The following is a 13,988-nucleotide window of genomic DNA, read 5'->3' on the forward strand; positions in this document are numbered from 1 at the left end:
ATGGTTTCACATTACGTCGTAGCGCACTCGCTGCTTGCTTAGAAGTTTAGGGGTTTTTTTCGCTGTAAAAAGAAGTTTTCTTCCCACGCACAACGGACACTAATGTTTTTGTCACTTTTTATGGAATCAAACTCAAAATAAGGTCAGTACTTCCACGCTTTAAACGTTGCACGCTCACACTCTCTCCCGCACTCCATATATTATCCATTGTTGATCTGCACACAGCTGTTGTCATGAACGTCGCACTCGCTTACGTCACTGTCATGAGACATTCTCGCAAAAAATCACGGTTTTAGTAACGCAGTAACGCAGCGTTCCTACGGGAAAGTAACGGTAATCTAATTACCGTTTTTGTAATAGTAATCCCTTACATTACTCGTTACTTGAAAAAAGTAATCAGATTACAGCAACGCATTACAAGTAACGCGTTACTGCCCATCTCTGCTTGTCACTAGATGTTGTTCTCTATGACATTCTTCTTCTCCAAATATTAAATTTAAGGCTGGAAGTGTTGTTGTTTTGACAAAAGGGAGGACATACAAGTGGTCAGAGGAGGAGTCCAGAGAGAGAGATCGGAAAATAGCCGGAGCGCTGGAATTAGTGCAGAGGTGCACAGAGATCCTGAAGGGGACGGGAAAATTTAAAACAAGTGAGATTTTTGCTTTGTTCCACTAGAGCTGGGCAATAAAACGATAATGATATGTATTGCGAAATAACTTTTTCTCGATAGAAAAATTAAACTATTGCGATAGGCCTCATCTCTCTTGTCCTCTTAAAAAAAAAAAAAAAAAAGAACAGCCAATCCAAATTAAGTAGCGCAGAGCCGAACCAATCACAGCCGCAGCTTCACGTCACGTGACTTGTTACGTACAGCACAAGCGCCAAGGCGCACATGTGTATTTGTTTTTGCAGCCGTGCAGCCCGGGTAATGAAGGAAAGGAGTTTGCCGACTAGAGAAAATCAACCGAGAGCGTGAGCGAAGGTTACCAAGAAAAACAGATGATGGTTCCAATGCCGGAGAGCTTGTCGAACGGAAGGGCCACAGAAGTTCCGTAGTGTGAAGGTATTTCAGCTATTTCAAGTCTGACAAAAAACAGAGTAGCGCGCACTGTAAATTGTGCCGAAAGCAAGTCTGGAAATACAATAAAGCGTTGCATGCTCAATCTCTGACTGAAAGCGCTAATTCGTCATTCGGCTTTTGTCAGACTAAAGTAACTGTTAAAACTGTTTGAAAAGCTAAGCTATACAACAAGGAGAGATTGAGAATTTCCTTTTAGTTCTCAGTTTATTTGATATTGACAAAAGTTAGTCAATTTTGTCTGTTCTTCTGTAAAACAAACTAAGATTTATTTTTAGAATTAATATTTTGTTTCTAAGTGGAATTGACAATTTAGTAGTCTGTTTTGTTTGTTCTATTTTGAAACTTAAACGCTTTAGCGGCTGCCTTTTGTGTAGTTTGCAATATTTGCCTTTATTTATCTGAAACTGAAGTCTCATGTTCCTTAAGTACATCTGCCCTGTTGAACTTATTATGGAAAATAAATATTTTAATTAAAACAAGCTGCTAATTATTTCACATTTTACTTGTGAGCAACGGCACATTTAAATCTTACAAATATAGTTATTTGGCTTATATCGTGATATATATCGTTATCGCCTGAAATGAAAAAAACATATCGTGATATGAAAAAATCTTATATCGCCCAGCTCTATGTTCCACCAAACATGACGTTTGGGGGATTTGCAGTCATTGTTGCTCGATGTACGACACCCGTTTATAAGCTCCCCTGCAATTTGTCTGCGTAGATAAATACATTTAGGTCCAAGACTCTCAGTTGTACAGTTGTCCTCTCCGTTGCAGACTTTTGGATTATGAAGTTCTTTGTGAACAGCCCAAGATACTTATCCAACCAAACTTAAGTAGTCAGGTGTTTTTACTAATGCATTGAATAGAAAATGTATTTTCTGATTTATGTAAAATGATTGTTTATTAGCTTGAAGTGTCTTCTTCCAGGATGGATTTCCTGAATCTCTGCATCAGAGGTAGCAAGCACAGTTAGCGCTGTCAGAACACTGGCTGAAAAATATTCCAATTTTCCTTCGCTGGGTATTTATGTGCCCCTGGGGGCGATGTGAGCACACAGAAGAGGCAGAAAAAGTGTGACAATAATACACGGTGCTATTAACATGATGAGAGTGAAGAGTGGGGGGTCACGAATGTATCCACAGAGCGAAAAGTACGTCTGGTGGACCTCCAAGTAAATCTCATCTACCAAAAATCCATAACCCCTACACCAAGTTTTCGTAGCCCAGTCTTCCACACATGTCATCAATTTGATGTAGTTGCTGCAGAGAAAGAGAGCGAGGCAAAAGTCAAGGTGACTCAAAATTACTCAGGCAGTCAAGAATTTCACTTGTAACATTTTTAGGGTGTGTGAAATATGTACAGCATGAATCTGTAGGCTGAGAATCAGATTCCACGTCAGCACATTCGGCATTATTCATACATGTAGCTTTAAGATTTGGGCCTTAGTCCCATGGTCCCAAAGACTGCTCTGTGAATCCTTGGAAACCACAGGTCACTAGGGAAAAAGTTATTTTCCACAATTGCAGATTGCTGCGGCTGCCTGTAGCTTTCATAAAACACACCACCTTTTAATAAAAAAGGTTCACTGCTGCTCAGTAGTTGGTAAGTATTTGCACACAAGTCTGTGTCTTCCATGCAAATGGCAGACAATGGCAACAATCTGCTAGTGAGTGAAGTGAGTGAGTGAAGTTTTTGGTGCAGTAGCATTTTTGCAACCATTTTCACCTAGCGACTGGCAGCAAACACTCGCTACTGGTTGAGGAATACACATTGTGGTTGTCAGAGGGTCACTGATCAGTCTCTCCACCTGGGTGACTGAGGCGTTAACATTTCAGCTTCCTGTTTCCCCTTTAGCTAACAGTATTGCCAGGCAACAGAGCTGTTATGTGTGTTCTACGGACCACAACACAACCAGCTGTCTGCAAACAGACCTTCATTTCATGAGGATCACTAAATAAAGACTTATTAATAAATTAAAAGATCAAGTAAGCATGAATTATTTATTTGGCATCATGAGGTGTTTGGACAGACCAACCCTCTTTCGGCACCCACCCTTAATGCATTTTAAATGGGTCATCATCACATTTTCATTTATCATTAGGGGAAAAATCAGCCATAAGATACCAAATAATATAAATATAAATATATTCTTGCAAATGCACTATTAAAATATCCTGATGCCAGTGAAATGTACAGGTGCACTGGTTCAAAAAATGGGAACATATGACTGGAGGATGTAGCATGAACAAAAAACAGCAGATGAATAGAAGCCATGCTTTTTGCCTCAGTTCACCTGGCACAATCATAGATCCATGTCACACAGTTGCATTGCACTTATAGGCGCCTTGTTTATAGACGCACAAAGCCAAAAACATCAACAGCCTGAGTGTCTTCAAGATTTTTATAAATGGAGAAATCACCCGCTAATGTTTAGGCAGCAGCTTACATTTCAAGTTTAAGTATTAATTTGTCACGTCCTCGGGGCAGAGAAGCAACCGTAGCCTCTCTAAACAAACATAAATCTCGCAACCAGATGTCGCTGCAAAATTTTAGTGTGGAAAACATCCACCGAGGCTCAATTGAACCTGACAGCTAGAAGCCTGATCAACAAGCAAGGCTCCTTGTGACGATGGACACTCCACCCTAACACACCATTTAAACTCTACACTACCTCATCTCCCAAATCATGCTGACAGTGAAATATGGATTATTACAGTCATAATTAAAGTCCACTGCCATCCACTCCAGGTAGCACGGCAAAGACTAAAGTCTCCAGAAACAACTGCTCTCTGGAAATATGAGCCCAAGAGCAATGGTCTCACATGTTTTCATTAAAATATGAGTAATTAAAACTTCAACCGGCATCAAATGTAATGAGGAGACGAGAAAGCATCTGAATTTCCCATGACTAAAGGTTATTATACGTCTTTACTGAAAAGGCAGTAAAAAGAAGTGTCTGTATTTCATTGTAGAGTTCAATGAGTGAAAATACAGGAAGGCTGGATCTTTATCCAGCCTTCCTGTATTTTCACTCATGTTGAGCTCAGCACAGACTCATACATTAATGTTTGGTTAATCACACACCACTCATTCAAGTCTTGGAAACTCATGGGAACCTCTTGTCCAGTTAAATAAAACTCATTTGTCTCTCTTATATAAACACGCAGAAAAAACAACAACTTTATATTAGCTAAATTTAAAAAATAAACAAAAGAAAAAGAAGAGCCTAACATTTACCTTTTAACCATAGGCCACGGGCACATGTTCTGATAGTCACTTGTCTCCATGCTTTTGTTGAAGTCCGACAGGCAGTTGTCAACATTGATGTCAAAGAGGTCCTCGTTGCATGGAACAGCTTCCGCAGTGATTCCTGAAGAAAATGACATTGCACAGCATAAGCGAGAGTCAGCACTGCTGACTTAATTCTTAATTGTAATAATTGTAATAAATTGGATTCAGTTAAATGTAATGAAGGGTTCTTGTGAATTAGAAGATGTATCAGGCCTGGATATATCTTGTAATTCCCCAATTTGAAAACATAAACGTAAAAATCTTCCATCTTCAGCTTTTCAGGGTCTCTATATTTATATTTATTTATTTAAATTATATTTATAGTTCATGTGGTGTCCTTAAAGGAAACTTCATTTACACCCTTTTTTTATATGAAAAATAATTCTGTGTCTTCACTGAATCATGCAAATATATGCATGCAGATGAAATGAATGAAATATTCAAGCTGAAAATCTTTTCTGATATGTTGTGTAATTTGTTGAAAATCACACAAAACGAAAGGTACAACTGCTATAGCAATATAATGATAAAAATTATTGCATGCAGTGAAAGCTGCTGGTTTAATTATGCCTCCTATACTCCTTCACTTTACAAACTGTAGCCAAATATGTGTTGATAGACCATGCAGTAAAATTGAAATATATTATTAGCTTCATTAGCTCCCTTTGCAATTCAGTGTGACTCCAACATTGCTACAAGCAACTACATTTAATGCATGTTTGTGGAGCATATTAACATTATTATAACTCAATGAACTTCCAGATGCTTTTATTTGTCCCCATGAGACATCTCCACCCCCAACCCAGCCCCCCTCTCCCACCCGAGGTTCTCCTTTGCCGGCCCATTTAAAAAACCCTGGTAACGCTCCCACTTTCCTGTGGTGAATAACTGCTGTTTTGTCTGTCTTGATACATTTAGCTATAAAAACGTAAAAAAAAAAAAAGATTCCTCTAACCCAAAAATACCTTTTAAGATCTCATTTTTGGTCTGCAATGATTGTGCGATTGACTGCACTGAAGGCCACACTTACCTGCGCAGATGAAGAAGATTGGCAGCAGGTAAGCAGTCAGCATGATCTATTAAAAGATTGTTATGAGAATTCATTAATACATCAAACAACCACTGGTTTACATCCTCAGTGTGCACAGAGTGCAGGTGTTTTTTAACTTTCTTGACGGAGCAATCTGCACCACTGTGACACCTCTCACTTTTTTTGCAGCAAAGTCTCCGACCACTACGCCTTACCTCCTTCGCGTTATCAGGCACCTTTACACAGACCAACAAACAGTCTTGCTGTCTCTGGCTCATATCGAGCCCCCTGAGGAAGTCCAAGTTGTTCTCAGGAGGGGTGTTTGGTTACACGCTTCCTCTGTAGCTCACTTGCAACTTCTGAAGATCACACAGTGGCTTAAGGGCTGTTGACAGCAGCCATAAGACAGGTAGTGTTCCTGACACTGCAGTGGTTTTGACATTTTTTAGGTGGTGGGTCATCTACACTTGTTAGTTGTGGTTTGCTTCTGATAAGTGATCCATTTCCTCTCTCCCACATTTTGTTTTCCTCCCCGCTGTCTGTCAGGGCCTTGGGGTCACGGTCCCATAAATCCCACCATTCAGCAACTGTGCAAACAGACTGGGTTTTCCTTTTCAAAGTTTTTTACAAGATTATTTTTTAGGACCAATTTGCTTCATGCAGTTGAAATGACTGCTGACAAAGTAGTGATAGGCTAAAATAACTTTTCATGCAGCCCTATATTACATTAGTAATGCAAGATAGTTTTCAAATGGGGATTTTGTAACAATGTGCCTACTGTGCATGTGTGTTTTTGCTAGTAAGGATAGTCAGATCACTCCTCAGCTCCCTATGTACAAACCTAAATTCTCCATTCTGTTTTTATTCTGTTAATTTGTCTTGTTGAGCTTTACAAAATGACACTTTCTCCAGCTGAATATTCAGTTTTGTTTTCTCTGCTTCCTTCCCTCACTGGAGTGTTAATTCCTTGAAATGCACATAATGGTTTCCACATTTGACATTTCTTGTATTTTCTAGTTATGATGCACAACAATAAAGAGAAAGAAAAGAGACCCTTTCCTATTTTGTTAGTCTGCATTTAAAAGGTAGACATACATTTAACATTTAAGGTTTCAACTTTCACTTCAATCACGAGCATACACTTTTAAAAAAAAGGAAAGAAAAAGGATGTGTATAAAGACATGATGTCCATCTGCTTCCTGGACATTCCCACAAACTAATGAATTTATCTCGTGGGAGGAAAAAGTGAAAACAGATGTTGCCATGGAATGTTGAAAAGCATTTTCTTCTCTTTGTATTTTCCTCTCTTATGTGCACATGCGATGTTTGTCCCTCTATAAAACCACATATACTGTCAGTGATGTAAATTCACAAATTTTTATATTGCAGCTGGTTTTACAACCTATGCAGCAATCCATCCAGCCAGCACTTGTAAATCATTTTACGAAACCCAAAACTGATACAGATAAAAAGTTCTACAGTCACGTACCTCTGTTCTTATCCAGCCGTCGTAGATCCCTGGTGAAAGCAAAACCTGTTGAAGATGCTGCTGATTGTTTACCAGCCAGCTATTAGATGCACGACTTCTCACACAAAGCTTCTGTAGTGATCTGGTGTGGTTTCTTATCGGTGGAACTCTGAGCTAATTGGATTGTGCAACAGAAATGAACAGCCTGCTCCCTTTCCCAGACCAAGCCTGCCTGTTCCCATGCTACCCAAAGGCGTGTTCCAGTCAGAGCCCCTCTAGAGAGACTTTAGCAAAACTCTAAGAGTCAAGAAGCCAGCGCACAGGCACCACAGACACATATTTAACGTAAGTGTTTATGCTTTGTGTGAAATCATATTCTTATCCAGCTTCACAGCAGTGGAAGACGGGGTGGGGTGGGAATTAAGGGGTGGGCTACAGTGCAAAGTCAGCACACACAAACTGAGAGAGACTCACAATCAGAGGAAATTTGTTATTTGCAACTCCAACACACCCCAAGCTTTATGCTTGAGATCTGTTAGTTTTAACTCTGGGGATCTAAAGGCAGCTCTAAGCAATGTAGAGCAACCAGCCAAACTTATAGTTTACCTCTCCTATTTCAAAATGCTGCCTACATTATGTTTTTATGAAGACCCTGATGAAGGCCACAATGCTAAACGCTTCAGTAAAACAGTAACGCTGCTTTATATATCACTAAGTGTTCTAAACTCTTCAGACTTTCCTCTCCTTGGCATCTTCAAAGTAGGTGAACTTAATCCCTGCACTGTCTCTGTTTTATTTTCTTCCCATAAAATTACCCCAACTTTTCCAGCATAATGCTACGTAACGTGTTCAGAGCTCAAACCTGTCGAAATGTAAGCTGGTTCTCAAAAGGCAGCAAGACAGAACTGGCTGCACACCATGCAATGATTAAATGGAAAAGAAGTATGAGAACCCTGCACTGGCAAGACATACATCTTCACAGTTGCAACCAAAAACTTGGCTTCACTTATATAGAGCATTTACTGGAGGCCTGTTTTAAAATCAAATCTGGGACTCTCCACCATCTGACCTTAGAACCTAATAAGCTTCTCGGATGAGAGGTGAAGCATCTTCAAGCAACTTAAAGAAGTCCAGACGCTTTTCTTTCCAAGCTCCTCAGACTGTCTTAAACATAGCTACTTCTCTCCCAAATACAAGGATGGCTGTTAGCTTTGATCCCTGGATCCTGCAGCCTGCGTGTCAAAAGGTCTTGAGGCTACTGTCATTTTGGTTGTTTGTATACAAATAAAAGTTAATTGAGTAAGATTGTGAAATTCAATATGCATCCACTGCTTCCATTAGCGAGCGATCAATAAAAAAGGTATTAACAGCATGAAGTACCTTGCTTTGGGCTTTGAGTGCCTAGTAATGGTGAAAAATGCTTCATAAATACCAGTCCATTTACAAAGATATTGGTTGTATCATATAACCAACAATATCACAATGACAGTGGCAGCTAATTTTGTGCTGCTTTTGCTCTCAGAACTCGGTCTTCTGTGCTGCATGGTGCTCTAGACTCTAGAAACCCCCATAAATCAAAAAATTGTTAAATGCATGATTAGTGGGATTCAATAAATGTGGTACAAAAGTTAAACAGAAAATTGTATTGCATATATAACAATCATATTTAAAGTGAAATATAAGTATTGTGTCAATAATGAGAATAAATTGTAGTAATTTTGTCAATAATACTTTTGGAATGAAGGGGTGGAATGGTGGTCATCATCTGATATTTTGAGAACAACTTTTCATGACCTAATTTTTGGCAGAATTCATTTAGATACTACCTGAGTAGACTGTTGTTATCAGGCTACTAGATGCTATGGAGAGTTCAGCTGTATGGCAAATCCTTTACCTGCTCCTGGAGGATTCTACTCTGGTTGCTCATGAGAGAATCCTCTAAGTCTGATCAAGGGTAAGGCATAGGTGGCGCCAGTGACCATCTTTCTCTTGGAAGGAGGCAGCTAGCAGGCATGGCTAATCTTGCCCCATGGAGCAACTTACCCCAGTCTCTCCCTTCTTCTCCCAGGACTGCCTGGGGAATATAACAATGCCCCGAAACAGAGTCCACTAAATCCAAAGGATCAACTGCCAGCATCCCAGTGCTCGACACCATGCGACACCCCCAGAGATCTTGGGTCTGGTCCATGACCTGAAGAACTCAGAGACGTTTTGGCAGCACAAAAAGGCCCGACACATTAGGGTTTTGGCTGATGAAAATTTGCAGCACATAAAAAGATCATTAAAAATGATGTTAACATGTTTAACTTTGCTAGAATAATTGAAAAAGGAGGATTGTAGGATTTTATTGTCAGTACTGGAGCAAAAGTGTATGAATGCCTATTGCGGTGACACATGATGTAATGGTGGCTTAACACACTGTCATGTGTGGAGCGTGTGTTGCACCTCTCGGAGACGGGGCACGGGAAATTTCTCGCCTATGACATGAGGAAGATATTTCCTCTTCTTTGATTGACCCAAGGATGCTAGTTAGGGCTTCCAGGCCTGCAGTGCAGCTCCAGCGTGACGTCAGTGTCGCTCCTTGTGTAACACGCTTCAACTTAGCTGGTCTGGGTGTATGAAGTAATGTCTGTCAGGGCCATCTATCCTGGAACAAAGCATTCACTGTTGGACCAGAGGTTGAAAGAAATGCTACTGGCCTGTCAAATAGATCATGTAAGTCGAGAGATAAGATATGAAATATCAAACTGAAATATTTTGGTGTCTAGGTTACAGAAAGCCCAATGTCACTACGTCATCACCGGCTTGTATGTAAAACACATTTGAGCTTCATATTAATACTAAGATTGGTAATAAAATAGTTTGGCTTTTGATTAAAGCCACAAAGTGTGGGATAGCTTTTACTTTGAAGCCCCTCTGAGGTAATGTAACAGAACCTTCATTGCAAACAATGCAGGGAATTACTCTGAAACCCTGATGAGAACATTTCCAATTTTATGGCCTGAATTACAATATGAAGAGGGACAACCACACCCCACTTGCATTACAAGGGTCTTGCAATTTCTTTCTCAACGATGGTGCGTGCTGCATGGTGGCAAAAGTACTAGCTTTCACTAAACAGCTGGTATATCAAATATTTTTTGTTTAAAATTACCAGCCACTCTGTCCAGGTACATTTTAGTACTGATATTTTCTAATTAATTTTAAAGCACATCTGAGTAAATATCTTAAAGCTGCACATCCATGATTTGAATCCACACTTTCCACGACTTCACGACATCCCAAAGGTTCTCTGTTGGACTCGTTACAATGAAGATGACTTGAGTTCAGTGAACTCATTGTCATGTTCAAGCAACCAGTTTGAGCTTTGGTGCATTATCCTGGAAGCAGCCATCAGAAGATGGTAGTGCTGCTGTTTTTTTGCGAGATGCTTCCTATCTCTTTTGATTTCTGGGTGAAATGACTTTTCTGGCATCAACAAGTCATTTCACCCAGAGAAATATCTCTCAGTGGTATTTTCTTTTTTTCAGAGCGCTCTCTGAAAATGTTAAATGTGGTTGTGTTTGAAATTACCAGCAGATCAACAGTTTCTGAAATACTCTGACCGTTCCATCTGGCCACATTTAAAGTCACTTAAATCACCTTTCTTTGCCATTGCTCAGTTTGAACTTCAGCAGGTGGTCTTAAACACATCTACATGCCTAAATCTATTCAGTCGCTCCCATCTGACTGGCTCATTAGATATTTGCATTAACACACACTGAATGGATGTAACAATGATTGATGAGTTTATAACAACACTTACTATGTGGCTGTGGCTCAGGAGCAGATCATCTACTGAGTGACCTAACTGGAGGGTCAGTGGTTTGATCCGTGTATGTTGGCGTGTCTGTAGGGAAGATATTGCCCCCATTGGAGCCATCAGATGTACATGTGACAGGCGAAAAACAACACAGAATAAATTGTGGATGAATATGTGTGTCAGTAAGTGTAAATGGGGACTCTACAGTGTGCCTTGTAGGGTTCGATTACTATTATAAATCTTTGAATTTATCCAATAAAATAAGAGTCACATTTGTTTAAAAGTAAATGTTAAGTGATAACAGTATAGCAAACTGCTAAATGGGTCTTTAATGTGCATTGTATGGTACAATATTTTGCCTACAGCACTTACCATTTGGGTGATGATATCCTTTTCATTGTCTGTGTCTGTAAATCATCACATTCCCTCCCATACAGCTTTCAAAGCAAGTTAACACAAATACAAGTTAGTCACAGAACCTTAAAAAAATATAAGACTGTTGGTTATGTACATAACAAATGTGTGGAAAAAGTGTTTTGTCAACTTCTGTCTCCCGAACCCTCCCACCTCTCTCATCATCATTCTTCTCCTGGGTTTATCTGTGAAAACATTTTCCACTCCGTTTCATGAGAGACGCTATCCAAACAGCACGTGCGCCGTCTTTAAAAGATGCACAGCGTTAACTAAACTGTGTCTACCTGCTGTGTACTCTGCTTGCTCTGTAAACTGTTCCTGAAATGGAAATGTTTTCTTACGACCACTCCTCAATACGATGATATTCTGTGTGTATGTGCTGCTTAGCAACTCTGAATGAATGGGCAATGGCTGAACAATGTCGGGACGTCTAATTTTACGTTTAAGCGGAACAACCTGATGTAGCGGCGCTGAGAGATATTTTAATTGGGCTCCTGAAAGATCCATCTCTCAAAGAGTCATTTAGCTGAGACAAATGGAATATCACAGAAGGTGGTCACATTTTCCAGAGTCAGTTATTTCCTTTAGCCATGGATAAATTCAAAGGAGAGAATTGAAAAGGAGGCTACTGATAGAAAACTATACACACGAGGCTCATGAGAATGCAGAATTTAGAATTAGTTTGAGAAAAAGAAAGCATAAAAATCCAACAAAATGTGTCTGTATTAATATTCTGCACATAAATCTCTAGAAGCAACACACACACACACCTACATCATCTCAAGTGAAGGTTTATGAAATAATCTGCAATGCTCTCTGTGGGTTTGGAGAAGCAGGCTCGGCAGCAGATCTGTGGAGCAGATTATTATTTGATTACTCCAGAGAGCACCAAATAGGCCCGAAGCAAAACCCAGGACTCTGTTCAACCTTAATTTTATCAAACAGTGGCTGCGCATGAAGATCTGGGACTGATTATGAATCCAGTGTCCAGCGGTCACCTGGCATGGCGTCCCAGTCTTGTCTGTGAATACCTGGCACTGACCGGTGTGGTGCTACAATTGCACTGATAGTTTTACTTTCAATAGGAGAGGACTTGTCCTGTTTAAACTGCAAATGCTCAAGTTTACTTTAATACTGCGTTTTTAGATTATGCAATCCGCAGCTTAAATCAGTATTCTTTGTGAAAAGGAATCATATAACACATCATTTTCACCTGAATCTGTAATTCTTTGTAGTCCTACAGGATATTTCGCTGGCTTTCAGCCAACTGCATTAGTTTTTACAGCCCTGTTATTTGCTACTCACAACAGCCTCATTTCCAAGCACGGGGTGGATATTTTCTGTGGAAAAAAGCTCTAAAAACCACCTGTATGTTACACCCTCAGCACCATCTGCTGGGGGTGGAAAAAGGAAGGTGACTATATTTCGGTGCTTTTCAGTATCCTAACATTTGCTTCACTTCCCATCTCTTCCCAGCGAAAGTAATAATGGGGGGGAGTGGACACCTTTATACATTCAGATAAACTGATTAACATATTATATATATTGTAATTTGTTCAATTGATCACTCAGTGAAGGTACATTATAGTGAATCAGTTCTACCGCTTGCTCGTCATGTCTTTAAAAATCAGAAATGGTGATGTTCAAAATGTTCAACTAGACTTCAAGTGGAGTTTGGGTGGAGTTCTGGAGTCTGTAAGACAGCAAGATGACTTTACCTCCTCCCTAACCTGTGTCCCTTCTGTTTGAAGGGTCTGACTTCTGACTGAAGGAATAGCTCTTTTATGAACCTGTGCATGCGGTTTGCCCCTTTTCATATGAATTTGTGGGAGGAGACACAAAATACAAGGGTGGTCCTTACTCATGCTGTCCAATACACAGTAATCACAAGTAGGACTCAAAGGTTTGTGTACATAAGAGATAGCTTTAAAAAAAAGTGAAGCCAGGTTTAAGACTCTTAAAGCTGTGTTTTTTGTTTTTTTGTTTTTTTACAGTCAGCAGGGGGCGACCCCTCAAATTCCTAAAGAAGTACAGTTGAAGTCTGTACTCAGACAATCCTTTTTTTCCCCTCACCAACATGGTGGTAATTGTTTAAAATATGGTTCCCATTAAAATGCATAGAAAAAAGCAGGATACACTTTAACCTCCTAAGACACGAACTCTTGCATTTTTAATTTTTCTTTGCAATTTGGGTTGATTGGGACCAAGAATTTAAAAACAAAGAATTACTAGATTTTTTTTAACCTAATTTTTGTTTTTGAGAAAAATGAGGTCCACATATGAGGACATTCGTTTCAAATTTTGATAGAACAGTGGCAGTATAAGGTCTAGACGTCCCAAAATGTGATGTCCACATATGTGGATGCCAGGTCCTAGGAGGTTAAAGCGAGAGTATTGTTTGCAGTTCATGAGCATGGGATGTCCTTCGGTTTCATTGTCAAAAACGTTCAACATATTCAGCTCAAAGCTGATGTTGTAGACCAATGGAATGTGTCACACTGACTGTGTCCACTTTAGCTACATACCTGTAGTTTTTTGGCTGTGCGTGGAAAAAGGCTATCTACATGACAGAAGTGCAGGCATGCCGTATAACATCCTTTGAGTAATTCCCCAGTAGATGTCAGAAGGGCTGCTTTCTGCCCTGATGACACACACACAATGAAAATAAAACAAGCTGTGCTGTGTGCAGGTAAAATGGTTGAGCTACTGAGGGGGGGAAAAGAGCACGTTTGGCTCATTAGTCTTACCTTTAACTCAGTGCTAACTGACACGCAGCAAGTGAGGGAGCCAAATCACAGAAACCGCATTGACTTTAACATTTCCCAGGAAACATCTGGTTGGACTTTGCTAGTAAGGACATGTAGATGGTGCAATTGGAGTGAAATGGAAAAACAAA

The 13,988-nt window shown here is 39.8% G+C and overlaps 1 long non-coding RNA gene across 1 annotated transcript; it reads right to left on the bottom strand.

Annotated features, from left to right (window-relative positions):
- Positions 1 to 9,219: 9,219 nt before the first annotated feature.
- Positions 9,220 to 13,895, bottom strand: LOC120433738. The gene is made up of 5 exons (XR_005608729.1): positions 13,840 to 13,895; positions 13,618 to 13,733; positions 11,051 to 11,115; positions 10,682 to 10,765; positions 9,220 to 9,523 (listed from the first exon to the last, which is right to left on the bottom strand). It is a non-coding gene; the product is annotated as an uncharacterized LOC120433738 (long non-coding RNA).
- Between the last annotated feature and the right edge of the window lie 93 nt (positions 13,896 to 13,988).

The sequence above is a fragment of the Oreochromis aureus genome, linkage group 16 (genome assembly GCF_013358895.1).
Source record: "Oreochromis aureus strain Israel breed Guangdong linkage group 16, ZZ_aureus, whole genome shotgun sequence".
Classification (NCBI taxonomy): Eukaryota; Metazoa; Chordata; class Actinopteri; order Cichliformes; family Cichlidae; genus Oreochromis; species Oreochromis aureus.